This window comes from Theropithecus gelada, chromosome 8 (genome assembly GCF_003255815.1).
Source record: "Theropithecus gelada isolate Dixy chromosome 8, Tgel_1.0, whole genome shotgun sequence".
Taxonomy (NCBI): Eukaryota; Metazoa; Chordata; class Mammalia; order Primates; family Cercopithecidae; genus Theropithecus; species Theropithecus gelada.
Genome location: NC_037676.1, coordinates 64,865,438 through 64,879,739, shown reverse-complemented (window position 1 = coordinate 64,879,739; position 14,302 = coordinate 64,865,438). Strand labels below are relative to the sequence as shown.

The window sequence follows — 14,302 nt, the reverse complement described above, 5'->3', positions numbered from 1 at the left end:
CTGTGGCCCAATCACCAAAACACCCATATTCACTCCAGTGCCACCTTGTCACCCAGAAGTGTGACAGTAATGGAAAGGATAAGGGAAAGTGGTCTTAATTTGCATAAATGATTTTGGCAAATTATACAAAACAGGTGATAGTGTGAACACATTGATAGGACCTCTCCCAGCAGCTTGGAAGGGGCACGTAAAGTAAGGGGCTCTGAAATGTATGCTCCTTTTTCTTTATGGTAAATTTCTTTTACTCATAAGTTACAACTTGTCTTACATAAGACCTAAATAAGTAGTAAGCTATGAAAGGGTTTCAGACTGACAGAAGGGAAATTTGACCAAGAATCTCTTAGAACATTAAAGAGAAACAAGAATAAACAGTCTGCTTAGGAGATAATAAAATTGAGATGTTTACTTTAATGCTTCTTAAACCTATATGTGCATGTGAATTTCCTGGAGTTCTTGTTAAAAATGGAGATTCTGACTCAGTTTTGGGGTAGAGCTTGAGATTCTGCATTTCCAGTAACTTCCTAGGTGCTCACAATGTTGGTCTTAACAACACATTTTGAGTCACAAGATCTTAGAATAAGTTCAAGTAGAAATTTCAAAAGTCTCTAGAATTAAAAGAAGAGTTGAGGTTGGAAATAGAGATTTTGGAGGTCATCAGTGTAAGCTCATCTAAGTCATAAGGATGTTTAGAGATGAGAAAAGGGTCAAGGACTGAATTTTAGGTGACACCAACATTTAGAGCATTCTTTCTCAGCTGGAGTTCTTCATCTGAACCATAGAAAATGACCTAAGTGACTCCTTGTCCTATCCCAAGTGTGTTACCTAAACACTGTGGATGCATAGGGGGAAGAAAAACATGAGTGGAATCCTTCTGGCATTACAGTCTCATCTCTGGGGAGCTCTGGTAGAGAAAGTGTGACTTAAAATATAGGAAAAGGAGAAATGGTTTATTACAGTAGACTGAGAGTGCCTGGCTGGAAGGTTGCAGTAATATCAGGATCCCAGGGCTTCACAGAAGCTCAGTAAGGAAAATGTATCAAAAATGAGAGAGGAATCCACTATATGAAAAGTTATTAAGAGACTGATGAAAATGAGGTTAGATAATTGATTATTGTCCCCTCTTCCCACAAAGTTGAGGTTGAGGTGATCTTGACAAGGGCAATTTCAGAGGAGACGGAGCTAGATGGTTTGATTTGGGTGGGTTCAGGAGAAAATGGAATCTCAGGAAATTTAGATGATGGGTCTAAATACTGTTATGGAGCAGAGAAATGGGTGCTGGCTGGACCTCAAATAGGAGCAGATTGGGAAGATTTTTCATTAAAAGATAGGAGCTTTTGTAGCCGCCTTTTGTATGTTAATCAGAGTGATCTAGTAGAGAGTAAAAACTGTGGATTCAGAAGTAAGAAGTGAAATTCTTACAGGTAAAAGCTTCTACTAGGAGAAAGGGGATCTACTAGGATCTACCAGGAAATAGAGGTGTTGGCCTTGGAAAGATCATGCATGTTTCACTCATTGTAATAGTAGAGGAAACAGAGTATTTAGGCTCAGGTGTAGGGCCCAGATACATGATGAAAAATAGTGAAAATATAAGCAAGGAAAAAATATCTCCAACAAGATCAAAATGTTTCATCCTGTGCAATACTCTTCAGGGTTATGCAGGAAGCTCCATATAACTCCTAAGATTCAGTGGAATTGTTTGAATTCATTCAATCAGCAAATACTCATGGAGGATCATCTGGGCATCATGCACTGTTGCTTTACATGGTTAACTGGACTTGTTCACAGAGCCTTTATTCTTTTGTATTACTGTCCCACCGCACTCACTGGGGCTGTTTTGTGAGCCTATTGGAAAAAAGCAGAAAAGAAGTAAGGAGATGATGTTGTATAGAAAGCGCTGTTTAAGATTAAGATGTGGAAGTGTGAGTTCTGATGTCATTATCCCTGTGTGCAGAGATAAAAGGAGAACAATCCTAGAATTGTCAGTGTAAGATACTCTACAAAGTGGGTATTCGGATGTAGTAGATTGTCTCATCATCTCTCCCTGCCCCAGTGTCACCTAACTCCCCAACATACTAGTGGAAAATTCCTGGACACCTTATTCAGCTGCTTATTAAATTATCCCAGCCTATACTGTGAGTCGAACCTACTGCTGTCTCTTATGCCTGACCTCGCATTTTCATGTCTACACTTACCTCTGTATCTCAGCTTCTCATAATTACTGCCTGAATTACTGCAATAGAGTAATAGAGTAAGAGACAAATAAGTCTCTTTCTTGCTTCAAACTCATTATTCCTTAAGTTGTATTTTAAATAACAGGCCAGATCATGCCACTCTCCTTCTCAAGAACCACTGTTTAAAGAAAGCCTAAACTCAGTATGACATCCAAAGCCTTCATATCTGACATTTTCAACTTCATCCCTTCTTCCACTCATCAAATCATCCTTTGCTTTGGGCAGCCCAGGGCACTTGCTCCTAATATCCTTTCTTATGCCTTCCCATGAACTTTCCTGCCTTCTTCATGTCTGTAATTCTATTTCTCAAGTCTAAAATACAACTCAACTTTGTTTTGGCCTTTCACATTATTTCAAAGATTCATATAAAATTCTGTACTCTGCAAATCCTTCTGAAATGTTTCAAGTCAGAATGAATTGTTCTTTCTTCTACATCTTCATAGGAGTTGAATGGTACAGCCATTACAGCACTTATTTATGTCTTGTGTCACAGATATATGCTTTTTAAGAGAGGCACAGTGTTTACTCATCACGGAATCATCTCCCAAGCACATTCACATATTGTCTTTTAAAGTATTTTGTACATAGTTGGTATCCAAAGAATTTTGCATGAATACATCAACCAACTAATCTACTAAGTAATTTTTTAAAAAGGAAATAAATACAAATTTGGGTCATTCACTAGATTGTATGTGCTATAAAGGTAGAAGCTTTTATTAACTTTTTAAATTACCACTACAAAGAACGAAGCTCACCTCAATAACTGCTTGTTGCAGGAATGATTCAAAAGATTCTAATGATCAATGTATAACTGAAGGTTAGGGGGAAAGGATGATTCTAGTAAAAAAAAAAGTAATAAGCAAAAGTTGCTAAACAAAGGGGAAGAGAAAGAGTAGAATTGTGGAGTCAGTCATGGATGGATTATTGGTTGTTGGGATTTCTGGGAGACTTGCACTATCAAGAGAAGCCAAGAAAGACACTGTGACCCTCATCCCTGACTGAGAGAGGAGCCATGAACATGATGAGAATGTTGACAGAAAATCTGAGCTGAGGTGCTTTTGTCCACTCCCGTTTGGACAGTCTGGTGAGAGCCAGGGCTGCATTTTGCAGAGACCTCAGTGAGTACCCAAGGCAGCTCAGCCAGTCTGGGCCTGACGGGGCTGGGGTGAGTGCTCCTCAGCCAGCCTGGGCTCTCCTGTAGCACAGAAGAGATCAGAAATTTCTGTTCCCTGTCGAAATAGGGACAGTTATAAAAAGCTGAGGAGCTTGCAGGGGCTCCTTTTGGTGGGGGCTAAGTGACCCTGAATCTAAGGGCTGATATACACGCCTCTCAGAGTCACATAGTGACCTTGGTGGATGAAATATACTAGTGAGAGCTGGAAACGGGTCCATTCAGCCAAAGGAGGTCCTGGGCTCCCAGGAACATGGCCTGACTAAGCAAACACACCTCAAGCTACAATAGGCAGGACTTTAACACACACACAGGCAAGACTCCTTAGTTAAGGCTGAATCCACCAGGTTTCAGCAGATACCAGCCAGAGGACAGCAAGAACCAAAGAGGTGATACAGGGGACACAAGCCCAAGCCCTAATATGAGACATGGGACCCTTCCCCATCCTGACATCAGGAGAATGAGAAGCTTCCCCTATAGCCAGCAACCATGTGGGGAAGGAGAAAGAGAGAAGGTGGGAGGAACAGGTCTGTTAGAGTGAAACTTTACACCAACAGACTACTTACCCAGTAGAGATGATCTGGACTGAAACAAACTGGGAAACTGCTAAGTTTAAATCTCCCCTACCTTCTTGGCCCAGGGAAGCAGAGGCTCATGAGAAAGATTCAATCAGCCAGAGAAAATTAAAAAGTGCTCTTTATTTGCTTTATGAACCCAGTATGTTAAAACTGTGACCTATCAATTTGGAAGTCAAGAAGTTGTGAACTGTGAGAAGAGAAATTTCAGGAGGAAACAAACAGGAGGCCTATAGTACAGACAAAAAAGTACATTACCAACCTCATGATCATGATGGCCCAAGGAGACCTCCTCTCGATTGTGGAGGGTGAAAAGAGAGAAAATAGCAAGAAAGGCCAGGACACGGCATGAGTTTGCTGACCCAAGGAGTGAAGATAATCAGCGTGGAAGGATGGCATACATGCTTCAAATCTGCTTTCAAATAACTGAGTAATGCATGTTTCTCTATTGACTTTGAATTTTGGAGGTCTAGCTTACTCAAATTGCTTCTGTTGAGATCTGGAAAAGCACTAGAAAGGTAGTAAAAATACTTTATGTGTATCAATCCCTGCCATTCTGCAGTGGATGCTACACAGAATAAGGTGGGGAAAGGCTGCAAAAGCAGGAGAAGTCTCCTGATGCCTGGAGGGACCCAAGAGATGGTCCCCACCTGGACTGGCTGAATGGGTTAGAGTAGCAGTTTGGCAGCTGCTCACATTCTGTCTCCCAGACATCTCCTTTGGCTGAGGTATGTGGACTTAGAGGACAGCTTGAAGAGATGGTTTCTCAGTGTGTTTTAGTATTTAGTGGACTGTTTACTACTGTCCTGTAACATGCCCACATCGAGAACTGGGTTAAGACCCTGAACCTTTCATCTTTAACTACCTTTGACTTGATTTCTTTTCTTTGTGAATCAAGAAAAACCTGTCACTTTTTGCCTTTAGTCGTGGACTGTCTGTTCTACCTTTAATTATTTCACTAACAGTTTTGGTATCACATTCTCCTGATGTGTTAAGAACTTCTTATTCAATGAAGTTTTCTGGGTCTTCATCTCTACTAATATAACACTAGATGTAATTGGGCTCTTCACTACAGTTAGAAAGGAAAGAAAAGCAAGCCTAACTTTTAAATGTATAATTCACATGTGGATATCTCTCACTATCCATATACTTAATTATGGATTATAAAACTAATTATGTACTCTGTGGTGTTTCTCTCTGAAGCTCCTTCAGATATTCTACATTCATCTTCACAACATCTTTGTAAGATATGACCAAAAGATCAATTATTTTCCTCTAATGGAAAGAAGAAATGGCAAGTGGTTTGCCAAGGTCACTCATCGTTAGTGCTGGAGCTTGGTGGCAAGAAGCCCAGGTCTCATGATTGTTGCTCCGGTGCTCAATCCAGGAAGGCGTGTTGCCTCCCCAACCATGTTGGTGCCTCAGGAGTGGCTCTAGGTTAGATAAGCAGGCAGACCTCCCCCTGAGGCATTCAGCAAGCATATTAGTCCGTTTTCACACTACTGATAATGATATACCTGAGACTGGGCAATATACAAAAGAAAGAGGTTTAATGGACTTACATTGCACATGACTTGGGAGGCCTCACAATCATGGCAGAAGGCAAGGAGGAGCAAGTCATGTCTTACATGGATGGCAGCAGGCAAAGGGGAGCAGGGAAACTCCCCTTTATAGAACCATCAGATCTCAGGAGACTTATTCACTATCAGGAGAACAGCATGGAAAAGACCTATCCCCATGATTCAATTACCTCCCACTAGGTCCCTCCCACAACACATAAAAATTCAATATGAGATTTGGGTGGGGACACAGTCAAACCATATCAGCAAGCCAGAGAGGATGCAACCAACTGCATGGTCAAGCCTGTTCTCACCCTTCAACCAGAAAGCAGCATATATGAAATAGATTACACAACAATCAAGAAACAGCCCCCATCTCCATCCAATGCAACAGACCATGCTGGAGCACCTCTGCCTTATAAAGCCCTTGTTGTTATAATGATAGCAAAAGCAGAGGTGCTATGTCACATTAATGGCATAGTCAGTCACATTAAGCTCTTTAAAAATAAAAAGTTTAATATATGTAAGGCTCTAAGGTATATCTCATGATCATCCCATTTAATCCTTACAAAAAATTATGAGGTACATATAATCACCCTGATATAGAACTGGCAAGTGCCAGAGTGAGGATCTAAACCCAGCTCTGTTCACTCCACCCTCCCATTGCTAGAGTTGGAGGCAGCATGAAGGTGGGACATCACAAATCAGGTCACTACCACTTTTGGGGACGGGAGAGATAGACTCGAGTAAATCACTCTTGGAGGCCAGCTCAGTAGAGAAGAGCAAGCAAAGTGGAACAAATGGTCCTTGAGTTACCTCTTGACTGTGGTACTAATTTAACTTTGTGACTTTGGCATAGTCAAGCTCAGTGACAAAGTGATTCCATAGCCATACAAATGATTTCTGACTAAAATCGGCACCTGGAGGGTGAAAAATAATGAATTTCCATATGGATGAGGGGATTATGGGACATGCCTCTCCAGTGGGCTGGGTCTCTCTCTCACTTTTTGTCACTCTTTTCTCCTCATCACTGCTGCATTTTTAAGAGACTTGAATAACTCCTGCATTCTAGATATATACTCCAGTGTAAATATGCAGAACATTTTGACACTTAAAAATATGTCCATAGCGAAGTAGGACAGGTTGAAATTATAGTAGCCTGGAGCCATAAGGGAGAGAAAGAAGTAATACTTTACGTTATGAAGTTACAAGGAATAGTTTACCAGCCAATTGCTGCAGAGGGAGGATAAAACTACTAACCAAATCAACAAATGCATAGGCTAGAAAACAAATAAATTATTTCAACACTATTTCAGAAACCCATGTTTCATCAATGATAAATCACTACATAGAAGGGAAGCTATGAATACTGTACTTATTTTAAAGACTCAAAATATGACTTAATATCTTCATGGAGTGATATATTCATTTATTCAAAAGTGAACCATCATAATATATGAATGGGTATACCTTATTTACATATAATATGCCAGGCAGTGATAAATTAGAACTATGAACACCTACTGCCTCAGTTCCCTGATGATAGCCTCAACTAATTTCTGCCTGATAAAGCAAACAAGTAAACAAAATGATTGATCCGGACTCCTAAAGAGTCTTGTACTGAATCCTCACCGCAAAATTAAATTTTGCCAAAGGCTGATATGCCGTGTTTATGATGCCTGCCTCTCAACTGACAGAGGGCTGTGAATGTAATAAGGATCCTTAATGCCTGGGGAGATTAAGAGATTGTTACAAGTTTACCCCAAAGCCAGTGTCAGAGAATTGGATCTTTATAGCATGATTTCATGACTTTGTGAGAATATACTCCCAAAATGTTACACAAAGCACATTCAGTTTAATTCCAAAGCCAAACATAAGTGCTTGGGATTATCTATGCCTTGGCTGCCCTTCATTAATGCAAATAATTAAAAGCTGAGTATAAACACAAAGACACGTGGACTGCCGAGATAAAGCGAGAGATCTGCACTCTCTTCAACCATTCTGTTTTCTTTTGTCCTTTTGGTTGCTTCGATGTTTACAGAGCTCTCCCCATTTGCTCCACTAAATGCCTAATGAAGGACAGGATAGGTAGTTTCATCCCCATTCTGTAAATGAGTACCTCAGGCTCTAAGGGATACGAACTTGTCCAAGGTCATTTAGAAAAGAGTAGAAACCAGAATAGATGTCAGAGCTCCCATTTTGTGGTGCAGGGCTTTTTCTGCTACACCTTCTCCATGGCATATTTTTCAGAATGCACCAATAGTTGGCACCATCGATCATGCAACAAGTGTTTCCTAAGAGCTCACTGCATGCATGAGACTATTTTAGGTACCACAGATAGAATGATGGACAACAAAAAGACCCAGCCTTTCTGATAATAAGAGATTGATAATGCAATATGTAAACCACAAAGTTTTATTCTTTTTTTTTTCTTTCAGCTTTCTACTCATAGGGGAAATTGATACACTTTCAGGATGAACTTTGAACACAGAAGATGATAAAAAGAAGATTGCTTATATATTTGTCAAAGTCCTGTTGTCTTGCTCTTGAGATTGGCTAGGGGCACATGATGGGATATGATTTGTTTTTTAAATAATGCATATGTAAAGTGGATCCAAATGAATTATAATTAAACATAGGGTATTGACCAGCCAACCTATTAAAGTGAATATTAGTAATACTACATTATTTCCATTTCTAAAATGGATTCTGATATCTTAAGAAGTTTTATTGTATACCTATGAAATATTGAAAAAAGTATTTGGGGCAGTTGATAAATGATGGCAAATTTCAGATATACTAAGATAGTTACTTTGCAAGGTAGAATTCCACATATAGGCAGCCATTTAAAACCATACAACAGTTGAAATGTTTAAATACTGTTTCTAGTCTGAACAAAGTAGCCAAAAACAATGAAATTTATAAATGGAATAAACTGTAACATAGCCTCATCTACTGGAAATTGACCTTTCTAATGTTTTAGCTTAGAAAACACAAAAAATACCTTTTTGTTGAAAAAGGATACATTTCTCATGATAGACGTTTTTTAAATCTTCAATTATTTGGTAACACGTTGATTTAGTAATCACTTCCATTGTCTTTCCTTGTTCATAAGTGTATCAGTCCTGAACAGCTAGAGGTAACCTCAGAATATCATTACAGGTTTCTCTTTAAGATAAGAAAACAATTGGTGGGGCCAAGGTTACAAAAGAGCTTCTAGGAAGCCTGAGAACTCTATTTTGTTTGGGGACTAGGGGAGTGGTTGTTACTAGATATTTTACCGTAACCAACCATAAAACAAACACTCTTATTGCAATTAGCAAATTCAAAACCTCAAATAACATATGTTTTCGGAAAATGTGATTTTTAAATATAAAGACGGTCTACAAAGTGAAGCTCTAATTTACAAGACTAGTTGCCCTAAGCCACAGAACTCCAAATAGGATTATCTAATGCTCTGCACCTTGTTTACTTTGTTTCTTTAATTTGCTAATGTTTCCTGATGTATGAAGTAACAGCTGCTGAAATTCTGCAAGCCACAAAAATACTCTTAAGCATAAAACCTATGTCCCGATTTTCGAGGCTGAGATCAGAACAAGTTGTTGAATCTGATTATCTAAATGGGAAAACAGGGAGTGTAAAGAGTCAATCAATATTAGTCATGGCACAAAATGGCAGCAAAATCGACTTCTGAAAGGAACTGCCACTTTCCATGAAGGCGAGGCCACTGCCCAGGAAGGCAGCCACAGCACTTCTCCCAGCTGCCACCTTCTCCTTAAGGTCCACCTTTGGAGCCATCACTCTGGTCTTTGTGGGGAATAAGGCAATGAGATTTGGCCAGAGATGATTCTTGTTTAATTTCATTTGGATATTCAAAGAAAATGGGGCTAATTTTATTTCTAACACAGTCTTTCCTAGGGACCAAGTATTTCAGTGTTAGTAACTTCCCATACCCTGTATTTGCTCATGATCCACCATAATTTTATGTCCCTTTGTTCTCTTTACATATTCTTCATAGGTGATCTACCCAGGTTTGCAAATACCTGTTGTTTGGATGCCAAAATATGCATCTTCATCCCCTTCCTGAATTCCAAACCCATATATCTGGCTCCCTGCAAAACATTGCCTACTGGATGCCCAAAATGGGCATCTTTATCTTACTCTACCAGTCTGCTCTTTCTCCTGTATTTCCTTTGAATATTAGCAGACAGACTATCACCAACATAGTTGTCTAAATTAGAAATTTGGAAGTCATTTGCATTCTTTCTCACCTTGCCTCACCAGTTCTATATTGATTCTACCTGTTTTTTTATATGGATATATTGTCCTTCTCTTTCTTCATCCCTATAGTGACTATTTAAAATTCAGAAGCTTATAATAACGTATTTGCACTACCACAACCTCCTAAATGGCCTCCTTTCTTCTAATCTTACTTTCCTCTAATCTACTCTCTATCCTGGAATCAAAGTCATATTCTAAAATTAAAATCGAATTATATCACTTTCCATCTAAAGTATTTCAATGACAGCCTACTATAGAGAGTAGTGACTGTCAATATTTTTGTTCTTAAAGGTTCATTCATATATATATTTAAAGTATATGCAAGAGGCAGAGGTGGACTCATTCTGGTTGAAGAAAGGGAGTGGGACCTCTGGATCCCCTTCAGCTCAGGCCCATCTGGGTCTCCTCCACACCCATTCCACAGAGTCTGCAAACAGCTGGATGGTTGTGATAGCCTTAAGCTCCTCTGTTTATCCCTTACACAGACTCTTATAAACTCTCCCAATCCCCAACAGCTGCATTTATAAGTTTCTTTTTGTCACATCTGAATTCACAGGAAAGAGTGACTATGAATATAGAGCCCTTGGCTATCTTTGACCACACATTTTCATCCTTGTTCCAGCCTGGACTACCTATAGCAATAATCCTGCTGTCGTCCTTCCCCATAACTCTGGGGATTCCCATGGCCTCTCTCTTATTTGACATTTCCTGTTTCCTGTTTCTCATGAGTTCCTCTTTTTTATTTGTTTTGTTTTTAATTCATTCCCTTGTTTCATGGAAAAAAGCCTCCTGTGTTTCATGAGAATGTGTATGTGTATGTGTGATAAATTTTTGAAAATCTTGTTTGCCTGAAAATATCTTCATTATATCTTTATGTGATTGATAGTTTGGTTTGGTCTATATTTTATTTTTTTAATTTTATTTATTTATTTATTATTATTATTATACTTTAAGTTCTAGGGTACATGTGCATAACATGCAGGTTTATACCTGATGTAAATGATGAGTTGATGGGTGCTGACGAGTTGATGGGTGCAGCACACCAGCATGGCACAAGTATACATATGGTCTATATTTTAAATAAATAATATTTTCTTTATAAAGTTCAGCTTTAGGCACACTACCATTGTCCTCTAGCTATTGTGGCACCATTAAGAGATTAAGTCATTCTAATTTTTCACCTTTTGTAGTTGAGCAGTGGATTTTTTTTTTTTTCTTTAGAAGCTTGTAGCATCTTCTTGCCCCAGCTGCTCTGAAATTTCACAGTGATGTGCTGAGAATGGATTTATTTATGCCATTGAAGCTTTTGAGTGTGACAACTTATGACCTGTCTTAGGAGAGTTTCTTGAATTATTTTGTTTGCCTTTTTCTAGAACTACTATTGTTTAGTTGTTGGATTTTCTTAACTATTCTTTTAACTTTTTTATCTTTTCCTTTCTATTTTCCTATTCTTTTCCTTCCAGTCTTTATGAGAAAAACATTTTATTGACTCATTTGTTGAATTATTTATTTCTGATATAATATTTTTATTTTTTGTGAACTCAGTCGTAGTGTTTGTGCATTATTTTAAGCACCTCATTCTTTTGCTGATGTTACAAAATATTCTCTTATTTCTCTTAGGATGTTAGTGATAGGAGTCCCCTAGCCTTTTCTTTTTTCTCTACCATCTCTGTTTCCTCTAAGTTTGTTTTATTTATGCTGTGTTTTGGTCGCTATCCTTCATTTCAAAAGCTTTCTGTAAAAATCTATAATCCCTTGAATTATATTATTAAGGGTAAGGGATTAAAACCATGATTAGAACCCTTTAGTCCATAGAAAATGCTTGTCAATTTTGAATTTCTCTCTAGGGTGATTTTATGTAGTCCTAACCCACAACATCACAAGGTTTCTTGTTTTTGTAGAATAACTCTGAAATAAAATTATACAGGCAACAAACTCCATCTTCCCACAATGGAACAGTAGGGCTGATGGACCATTTTTCATCATGAGCCAATCACACATATTTCCAGACTCTGCAAAGTCTCTTCCTCTGTAGAACCTGCTTTGATGCCATCCTGCTCCCAAGATCCAAACAAAATTAATTGCATCCTCCTTGTTGCTTTCAGGACACTTGTATATTCCTTTATTTTTGAACTATCAGGTTGCAATAACTTGCTTATGCATCCCCTTAAATTTTTGTTTCCTTGAAGTGAAGAGCTGGATCTTTTTCAACTTTTCTACCATAATACTTGGATGAATACCTACTATGAACTGAATTGTGTCCCTCCTGCTCCCCCAAAACTCCTGCATTGAAGCCCATCATAATGTGGTGATAATTGAAGGTGGGGCCTTTGGGAAAGAATTAGCTTTAGATGAGATCATGACAGTAGGGGTCTCATGATTGGATTAGGACCCTCATAAGAAGAGGAACCACAGAGCTTGCTCTGGTTCTCTCTCTCTCTCTCTCTCTCTCTCTCTCTCTGCTACTTAAGAACACAGAAGGTGGCCCTCTGCAAGTCAGGAAGAGGGGCCTCACCAGAACCTTTCCATGCTGGCACCCTAATCTCGGACTTCTAGCTTCCAGACCTTTGGGAAAATATATTTCTGTTACTTAAGCAACCCAATCTATAGTACTTTGTTATGGCAGCCTGAGCTGACTAATCTAGTACCCAACACAGAGAAGAATCTCACAGTAATTCCGTATAAACCAAGATGGGGCTATGGCCTTGAACACAAATTCATAATGACAATATTGAGAATTTGATTCAATGTGCCCAAAAGAAGAAAATCACATTCCCCCTTTCCTGGTTCTTTTTCTTTCAGGCTCTTGTTATCAGTGCATAGTAGCTCAGAGCAGGGCTTCGGGATCAGACCTGAGTTTTGACTTTGCTCTAACACTGGTTGAGGGACCATGAGCAAGTTCATAACTTGTCCATGGCTCAGTTTCCTCCTCTGTAAAAGAACAGTAAATGTTCTATATTTACCTCAAAGCACTGTTTGGAGGATTAAAGGTACAGTTCTTAGAAGAGCTCTGGCACAAATTTCTTTTTACTAAAAAGTGCAGTTGTAAAGCTTGGGCATCCACATCATATGCCAGGGTTATCTTGACCAGCAACCAGCAAGCTGGTATATATCCGACTATTCCCAGTTTACCCCAAATAATCTGCCTCTTTAAAACCTCCTCAGGAATATTTTTTTTTTGCCAATTGTCTGACTAAAAAGGAGAATATATGGACTTTATGTCTAATAAAGGACAACGGGAATAAGAAACTTTTCTTACAATTCTAAAAACTGTTACCTTTATTGTGAGAACAAATGATTAATTGCACCTATGTCTGGCAGTGCTTCAGCCAAGCCAAAGCTAGTCAGTGTAGGGAAAGCCTTTGCATAGTTTGTTAATTGGTCTAAATGCCACATTATCTTAAAAGTTGAATGATTATTCTAATATTAAAGACCAGAAGTTATTGAGATAATACCACATAAAGTGTTGAATGACATTGTTGATCTGCCATAAAAACTGCAAAGTAATAATTCTCTTAAAATGCTGTGGTCTGAATGTTTATGCCCTCTCAAAATTGATACATTGAAACCTAATCCCCAAGATGACGGCATTTGGAAGTGGAGCCTTGGGAGCTGATTAGGTCAGGGGGATGAACCCCCTATGGATTTAGTGACCTTCTAAAATTTTGAGACCCTAGAGAGCTTCCTTGCCCTTTTTGGCATGTATGTTAGGCCATTCTTGTATTGCTATGACCCGAGACTGGATAATTTATAATGAAAAAGAGGTTTATCTGGCTCACAGTTCCGCAGGCTGTACAAACATGGCACTACCATCTGCTTAGCTTCTGGTGAGGGCCTCAGGAAGCTTCTAGTCATGGCAGAAGGTGAAGCAAGAGCAGACATGTCACATAGCAAGAAGGGGAGCAAGGGAGGAGGGAGGTCCTAGACTTCTAACAACCAGAACCCATGTGAACTAAGTGAGAACTTACTTTTCACCAAGGGGATGGTGTGAAACCATTCATGAGGGATCCAACCCCATGATCAAATCACGTCCCACCAGACGCCCACCTCCAACATTGGGAATCACATTTCAACATGAGATTTGGAAGGGACACATGTCCAAACCATATTACCATGTGAGTACACAAAAAGTGCTATCTATGAACCAAAAAGTAGCCCCTCACCAGACACCAAATGTGCTGTTGCCTTGATCTGGGACTTGCAAGCGTCTAAAACAGTGGGAAATAAATTTATGTTGTTTATATGCCATGCAGTTTATGGTATTTTGTTACAGCAGCTTGAATTGACTAAGACACAGACCTTCTACTAGAAAGACAATGATCTGTCAATAAGATTTAATGAGATGAAGATTAGAGAGTAATGCAAATTGCTCTAGTATGAGATTTGAATATTTTTATTCCTGTTTGATTCTTTGGGTGTCTCTCTTTAGCAATCAAACAATATAAGGTGCTTAAGAAAAATGTGGCACCTTTTTATCATGCAAAT

At 38.9% G+C, this 14,302-nt stretch overlaps 1 protein-coding gene across 2 annotated transcripts in view; it reads right to left on the bottom strand.

Moving 5' to 3' along the window:
• The window catches only part of NKAIN3 (sodium/potassium transporting ATPase interacting 3), a 741,273-nt gene that overhangs the window by 339,557 nt on the left and 387,414 nt on the right, over positions 1–14,302 (bottom strand). The gene's annotated exons all lie outside the window — the stretch shown is intronic.